Genomic DNA, 9,050 nt, shown 5'->3' with positions numbered 1-9,050 from the left:
ACTCACTGGCTCACTAAGTTAGATTTTGGTGGGATCACATATTGGGTCGGTGTCAGAACACTCTGTTCACATTTTACAGAAAATGTCACATGACAACCACTATCATGAAAAGATTGTTGTTCTGCTCTGTTGTCCCTTGTCTATGTCACATGCGGGCATGGTGAGGGAAGGGGCCAACACCAGAACAAGTACTTGCTTTCGGTTGACCCCTAACCACAGCTTCTATCTTAAAGGTAATAAGAGATAGTTTACTCTGGAGCCGTTTTGAGTGGCCATGTCCTAGGAACAGAGACTTGGGTAACCCCAAATTCCAGAGTGCAAGAAGTTTCATGAAGCTTTTACAGTTTTACTGAACAAAGAAAGTTATAACTCAAGGCAAGTTTAAAATATATTAGTAAGAACATTAGAGAGAGAGGTGTAGAGAGGTGGGGAAGCTTTCAACAGGACCAGGACACTATGCTTAGCTTTTGGATTGGTGGAAGTTAGTGATCGGCTAAATCAATAGATTCCAAAAGACTTTAAGTAATCACAAGTTCCAACTCAAAGGTGGACAAGGAATGGCTGTTCTGGAGAGAACTCGCCCAAGCTAAGATAATTAGCCTTTGGACTTGCAACATGCCAGTCTCTCCACAGCACTGACGTTCGAGTTAGCCAATCAGCCTCTGGAGACAGCTTCTTTCCTGTTTGCTCTCCCCACTGATCTTCCAACTGTAGCCAAAACTGGCGCTGCCGGTGCCAACTCCCCCTGGTGGGCTTTCGTTGCGTCTCCCTCTCTCAAGGTGTCCGCCAGGATAGCCAGCCTCCTAGCTGTTGGTAAAATAGCAAAGAGACTTTACATGTGAGCCAGTGTAATAAAACCATCCAGTTATAGCTTGGCAGCTGTCGTCACCTGCTTGGGCTATGAGTCACAACACCACACACAGGATCAGGGTGGCTTAATCATTCTCATGGATTTGGAGGCCAGAAGCCCCACATCATCGTGTCAGGCTAGTCAGGTCTTGGTGGTGGCCACCTTCTCATTCGTGCCCATATGGTCTCGTTAGTGTATTCTCCTGGAGGGATACATATCAGTCTTTTATTACAAGGACACCAATGCCAGTAGATTAGGGTCTCCCCCTTATGACCACATTTAACCTTAATTCTTTCCAGATACGGTTACATTAGATATCAGGGTTTCAGTGTATGAATGGGGGCAGGACATACAGTATTTGGCAGTAACTTTTTTGTAGAAGTTTATTGAAGTCTGAGCCTTGCACTTCCTGAAGTGGATCCAGGACCCTGAAGTCATCAATTCTATCAAAACAATGAACCCTGCTTCTAATTCTACTGACCCTGTTTTAAAAGAGAACCAAAATAAGATAGAATCAATAGTTAAATCAAAAGACTCGCAATCATCTGGTTCTTTTTTCATGGTCTATATTATAATGTGTGTAAATTCAATTTAAAATACTATCCATTTACCAGAAAGCTATTTAAGTGTTCTTATCAAACTGTAGGTTTGGGTTACATCTACCCTTACTGTAATCCGCATAGCTAATTTCTTGGCTTCAGGTCTTTTTTGTTCATACCTACATTCCTGGATTTTTAAGTATGAAATAAATTAACATGAATGACTGTAAATATGTGAGAGGCTCTCTCTTCTTAATTATTCCTATTTATCCAAATATGAGTCTGCATGGATGTCCTAAATATTGTTTTTTTAAAACACTCCTGGTTTTCTGTGTGTTCATTTTTATTTATTAACACCTTAAAATCATATTACTTGTTCATTTTTAAACCCGGGACTCTAGAAACTTCTAAGAATATTGTCACATAACACTCAGCTTTCATGAATGATATGAATATCACATCTAACCTATACTTTCCTCCTGCCACCATGTCATATGTAACTATATGGCAGTCAGGAAACCAGCACTGATACAATCCACTACCTTGCCAATTTTTCCATGAACCATAGTGTCTGTTGTTTAGTTTTATGCAGTTTTAGCCTAAGGGCAGATTCATGCCATCATCAACACTGGCAATATTTAGAACAATTCCATCACCATAAAGAATCTCTGTGTTAACAGTGTTATGTAAAGTGTAATTGCTTTTCATAGCTAGTGTGGATAAAAGTAATTAATTGGGAGGGGGGTTTTTTGTGCCACCTCATATAACCACACCTACTTTCCACCCCTAACCCCATCTCTAAACCCTGGCAGCCATTAATCTGTTCTCCTCATCTACTGTTTGATAATCTCAAGAATTAAAGATGGGGTTACACAGTCTGTATAAGGTGATTTTGTGTGCTAATTATTTTAAATTATTAATGTGTGTGTTATACTTTCCAATTGCCTCCATGAGCATATATAGTACCCATAATCTGAAGAAAATTATAGTTTCATTTAAATAATAAAATAATACTCTCTGAGAGAGCAAGCATAGCCTTGGGAGTCTAAATTTATGCATGTTCTTTGGCAAGGAAGAAACTGTCTTCAACAATCAGGCCCAGGAGTGGGAGCCCAGCCTAAGGATATTCCCAGTAAAAGTCTTGGCAGACAGGCGCCCTGGGCGGGTGCTCACCCGGATCTGCCTTCGCTCAGCCATTGCAGTTACCTTGAGCTTCTCAGCATCTCAGCTCACAGAGACCACTGGGTTTTGCTTTGTTAGGTTTTGTCATTACTGTTATTTTTTTTCAATAATAATTTCAGGCAGTGAAGTGAAAATTCCGGAAAGCTCATTCTCTGCCAACACCTCACAAAGTATCAGGATAATGACATCATGAATATGTATGTCTTGTGATTGTCACTGCTTCGTGGAATGACAATTTGAGCTCAAGTGACTATATTATTCATTTCTCTCTCACTGCTCAATCCTGAATATTTTGTTTTAGTTCAACCCTGAACATCCTGCCTAGGTCCTCTCAGCAGTGAGTTCCACACCCTAGAGCAGACTTGCTTGTGTCTCTGTTGTGTATGGAGGAAATAGCCATCTAGGAGCAGTTTCCTTCTCTCATCTACTTATCAGTAAATCTTCACAAAGTCATACCACACGCCAGGCGTGGTGCCAGCTTACCAAGGTGAGTACAATGTGTTTCTTGTGGCGAAGCCAATCTTGAGGACATGAGCAATGCCACAGAAGTGAGGGACAATGGTCAGAGCAGAGTATCACCAGCCATTCAGAGTGACCAGAGAAAAGGGTATAAAGGGAGACAGGATAGTGACAGCCTACAGTGCATTGTGAAAGAGCTGGGGAATGTGAATGTGTCAGCAAGACTGTTGGGAGTGTAATAATACAGTGCAGTCCAGCTCTATAGAGGACCAAACTGGACATGTGGGTGTGGGTGTGTAGAAAAATCAGATTCAGAAAAATATGCCTAAGATTAAAAGGGGAGGAAATAGAGCGTGGTTGTCTTAGTTACTTTTCTGTTGCCATGACAGAATACCATAACCAAGGCAACGTATCTAAGAAAGCATTTAATTTGGGGGTTCATGGTTACAGACAGTGAGAGTCCATGACCATCATGGCAGGAAGCATGGGACCAGGCAGGCAGGCAGACGTTGCTCTGGAGCAATAGCTAAGAGCTTACATCTTGATCCACAAGCTGTATGCAGAGAAACAAAGAGAAAAAAAAAAAACTAAACTAAAAATGGCACAAGGCTTTTCCAAACTCAAAATCTATCCCCAGTGACACACCTCCAACAACGCCACGTCTCCAAATCCTTCCCAAACAGTTCCCCAACTGTGGCCAGCACATTCAAATCCATGAGCCTTTGGGGGCCCTTCTCATTCAAACTGCAACACTGACTACAGGAGGAGGAGAAGGAAAAGGAAAAGGAGGAAGGTGTCTATTTGGAAGGGTAAGGGAGGGTATTAGGGTATGAGTGAGAGTAAGAACCATTAAGAGATATTTTATGGATTGTTTTAGGAAAATTTAATCTGTTTAAATTATGCATCTTTCCCATCCAGGCTCTGTTCCTCTTCAAATATCCAGGTCTTCTTGAGATCACTTAATAAATTTAAGTCATATTTTTCATATATGACTCTCCTATTTCTTAGATCAGTACCTATGGCTCTGTTTTTGTTATTTTAATTTCTCTTGTTCCTGCTGTAAATGGGCTCTTTTGCCATCTTACTTTCTTATCATTTGTGTCAGTTAGGATTCTTTTATTGCAAAGGAAAAGAAAAAAAAACAACTTGCATCGGTATTAACAAATAATTACACATATTTGAGTATTTATTGAAGATGTTGATGTAAGTATTTGATTTGTACTAACCTTGAATTCATTTAAATATAAATGATGTATTGTCTCATGTGGCTTAAAAAATTAGTCATGTCTGCTTCACATGACATAGGTAAATCTAGTAGCTCAAAGAAGACTCAGTTAGTTCCCATACCTTGGCTCCACAGAAACAAAAGTTGCTTCTACTCAAAAGTCGCTGTCTACTGTAAAATGTGTGGCCAGGCAAGGCAAGGGGGAGCCTACTTCACAAGATTAAAGGGTCGTATTAGCCTAATTTGAGACATGCCCATCCCTAAACAATTATCATTCCTAGGAGAACATGATGCTTTGACTGGCTAAACATCATTTTGAGAATGTTTCCCAACTACACAGAGAGAATTAGGCACCACTAAAGAAATCAGGTTCCTGAGAGCCAGATGTCTAAGAGATGTCTAAGAGCCCAGATGTCTAAGTCTCCTGCAGAAGACCCTTCTGCGCTCCCAGACACTCACTCCCTGAGCTAAGCAGGAGTCCTCTGCCACCTACTACGATGGTACTTACCCCATTCTGATTTCACGTGGTTTCCAGCAGCAAGTGGACACCTTAGCTGCATAGTTTCTCACCTGGGTCTGGGACCTCCACCTTAGGTTGTGTTGTTCATCCACACCTGAGTGATGCACCGGCACCTGACACCCAAAGGCAGCACAGGGTGAAGTGCAGCCTAGAGCCTGCCCTTCTGTCTGCCCAGAGGAATTCCCACACCCCAGAGGCAGGGCAAAATTCAGACCCACAGGTTCCTTTGCAAGAAGTTATAGAAATGGAAAGTAGGGTCAAATCCCCCCCCACACAAAAGTTGCTAGTCACCTTATTGTTGGTTTAAAACACAAGTATACACACCATCAACAACCAATCAGCTTAGATAGTTTTAATCAACTTTAGTTTGCCTATTGTGTTGTTCCTCAGTTGGTAGTCAGAGCCTGGACACTGGCAGTTCTTACAAGCTCAGCTTGGCCATTCATCTTCAACAGGTATAGTGAACAGGAAAGAAGGAAGATTTACTAGATGTGACCACATTAAGAGGAGGAACAAATAAAGAGGTTCAGTGATTTCTTTTCCACCCAAGGCTATCTTTGGAGTCCTAACGTGAGATTTGGGTTTAAATAGAGGACTATAAGTAAAAAGTCCTGGTCAAGATGTAGCCCCTCCCCCTCTACCACTGCCTCCTCCTCCCCTTCTGCCCCCAGCCAATCACTGAACCACCATGGTCTCAGCTCCAGATCTGCAAGATAGCAAATCTGAGAACTGTGTGGAGACAAGCTCGTCCTCAGGCTGGCCACAGGCTTCATTCAGCCTTCCTGCTTTCCTAGAATGAGATTCCTAGAAGAAAGCCTACTTTCTTGGGCTATCACAGTCTGAGAGGCAAAGGGAGGGACACAAATGTCTCTCCTTAAAATATCTTCACTCCTACCAGGATGGCTACGGTACTCGAGAGGTTAGACCAGTCCTTCCCAAATTTCACTTTCCCTTAATGTAATCTCTCTGCTCTCTCCACTGATTCGGGGCCTGCCTGGTGCCTTACTGTTGGCCAATAGACAAGATCTCCTTGACATAGGCAAAGGCTTGAAGATGATTTGAATACCCTGTTGTTCTTCTGCGTGAACTTGGCCACGGCAAGAGCAAGCTTGAGCTGGAAGTCTTAAAGATCGTGTAGGGAAAGCCAAGCTGTGCATGCCAAAGCTCTCCTACATCAACCAGCCCCCAGCTGGTCTGTGAGCTAAGCACAGATGCTCAAACAGGCCCCCGCCAAGATCAGCCAAGCCTGGGACCAACCAGCAGAATATCCAGCCGTGGACTCGTGACAAGTTCTGTCACCTGCAGCTAAGGCTTGGGGTTCAGAAAGCATCAGTCAGTATCTGAAAGAGATTAATAAAGCAATGGACAAAGGTAACTGTGGCTAAGATACTCACCGGTTGCTTTGTTGGTTGGAAGCAGAGCGAGGGATGAACATGTGGCTGCTGTCCAACTGGATTGCTGCACCGGGCTCACTGACAGCCTAAGGTTTTCAAGTGTTAAAAGGCAAAAGAAAAGAAGTGTCTGGTAAATCAAAGCAATCAATCTTCAAGTTTCCTATCACACATTTATTAAAATACTGCTAGGTGGTACATTGTGTCTGGGTAAAGACAAGGGGGGCAGAGGGAAGGAGGTTGATAACTAGGAGTATATAAAGCATAGGGTTGGTTGGTGCTGGGGCGAATGCTATAGCCCTTGCCTAAGTGGATCTCCAGCACCACTATATATACCATGTGTGTTCAAGTATATATTATATATATTTTATATATATATATATATAATATATATATTATATGTATATGCACAGGGAGCATAGGCATCCTTCTGACATGATCAAGCGTATGTTACAACCATCCTCCTATATGATCAAGAATGTGCTGCCGGATGCAGGAGCTAAATGAGGTAGGAAGTAAAGATACAGGTGTTGCATGCAAAAAAAAAAAAAAGAAATGGAGAGACATCAAACCAGTTTACAGCCTAGAAAGAATACAACTCTTAGACATTTGGAAGTTTGCATGGCTTGCCAAAAATCTGAATAATGATGAAAGCTATTTCTTACCTGTCCTGTTTCATTACTCTGCCTTATTCTCGTGAGTCAGGGTCTCTGACTGATCCTGCACCTAAGCGGGAAAGCAGGGAGCTGCAGGGGTATCCCTGTCTCTGCCCCCACAGTCCTGGGGTCATAGGTTATAGCACATTTACTTAGGTGCTAGGAATCTCACCTTAGTTCCTCATGCTTCCTCACCGCTGAGCCATTCCACCCCGGCCAAAGTGATAAATTTTTAAAGGCACACTAGGTTAACCATTAAAACTTTAGATTAATAGTCCTGCCTTATCTACTCAAGAATGATGTCACAAATTAAGCGTGCTTTGTCTTTATCTGTAAAGAGCAGAGTGGGTAAAGTCATTATGACTGTTCAGTGAATAATGGTGTCTGAGTGTGGTTTGACGAGGAATGACCCCATGGGCTCATGTCTTTGAGTGCTTGGTGTTATGGAGTAGCACTACCTGAGAAGGCTTAGGAGGCATGGCTTTGTTGGAGTGGGCGTGGCCTTGTTGGAGGAAGTATGTCACTGGGGGTGGGCTTTGGGGTTTCAAAAGCCCAAGCCAGTCCCTTGTCTGTCTCTTCCTGCTGCCTGAAGCTCCAGATGTAAAGTCCCTTATCTCTTTCTATGATCCAGATGTAGAACTCTCAACTCCTTCTCCAGCACCATGTCTGCCTGCATGCTGCCATGGACCCCACCATGATGATAATGGACTACTGCTGAAACTGTATTACATTAAATGCTTTCTTTTATAAGAGTTGCTGTGCTCTTCATAGCACTATAACACTGACTAAGACTCTGAGAATAAGTGCTTAAGAAATTCAATAATGTATTGAATGAGACTGAAGACCATCTTTTGGTGAATGCTATATAATCATTTACTACTTTCTTTATGTACCAAGTACTTCCCAGACAATAACCTATGCCTATTACAATAATTTTTGGAATAGGCACAAATGTTCCCATTTTATATATGAGTAAGCTGAGGCCCAAAGAAGTTGAAGGCTTGAGTCTTACATCTAGCAACAGTGGCAGGGTCAACTTCAGCTCACTGTCTGGCTGTCTGCCTCAATTTAAATTTATTTCCTCCAGAAAACCTTGATATCCCAAGTCTTGGTTGGGTGAGCCCTCTGCTCTGTTAGCTTTATTCAAGACTTGTTCCACCCAACAATATCACCAAGTTTTAACTGTGCCTCTGGACTTTGCATTCCTTCGAAGTGTAGATTAGTCTTCTCTCGCCGAGGCAGATCGCAAAATGGAGTCCTCCTTGCACACATACATGAGAAATAAATGAAGGAAAGACAATTAAAAGGACATAGGAGGTGAATCGCAGCCACCTTTACCTCTAGCTGACCTAGAGCCAGGCCTGAACATCCTGTATTCAGATGGCACAGAACAATGTGGGACCCCACAGTTAGTCAGCTCCATCGATGTGGGCAGCTGAGCTAGGGAGTCAGATGTCAGGGCCACGGAGCCCGAAACAGTGTCTGCACTTTTAGCCACGCAGTTGACCTTCTGAGAAACTGGCATCTCAAGTATCACCAGAATGAATGGGGAGGTATATAAGGAAATGCTCACCTAGTAATGCTTCAAACTGGACAGTCTAAATAGGCCCAAACTACACTAGAATGATAAACGGTGATGTTCTGTCGTGTTGATAATGATAATATTCCTAGCAGGATATTGAGAGCTTACACTATGGCATATGCCGTGTGAGGCATAGCATCTATCCTAACAGCCCTCACAGCTACACATGAGGGAGAACTACCACCGTCTCCTGTTTACACAGGAAGAAGCTGAGGCTCAGGGCCTGCCTGGGTTCCCACTCCTGGGAAGAGACAGAGTGAAGAGTACGCAGTACAGTGTCTAGAGAAGGAGGGATTGTACTGGGAAAGCAGTTAGAGACGTGTGTTCATTGTCATCAACATGCCAGGGGGGAAGGTGTTTGGTTTTGATTGGTTGGTTGGTTTTGTTCTGCTTTTTGCCTTTCCTCTCCTCCTTTTCTAGAAAGATGGGGGCTTTGTCTCACTCTGTTTCTCCATCTCTGCGGTGGAACTTTCTGTTGCTGTGACAAGTGTCTGAGATAATCTAGCTGAGAAGGAAGATTTTTTTGGTCTCCCAACTTCATATATCTCACCCACTGTTGAATGGCCCCACTGCCTGTCTCTGTGGCAGCTCGGAAGAGCGTGACAAGATGTTGTGTGAGACTTTCCCGGGGAGACAAGACAGAAAA

This window comes from Mus pahari, chromosome 10 (assembly GCF_900095145.1).
Source record: "Mus pahari chromosome 10, PAHARI_EIJ_v1.1, whole genome shotgun sequence".
Taxonomy (NCBI): domain Eukaryota; kingdom Metazoa; phylum Chordata; class Mammalia; order Rodentia; family Muridae; genus Mus; species Mus pahari.
Note: the sequence above shows the minus strand (reverse complement) of the source record.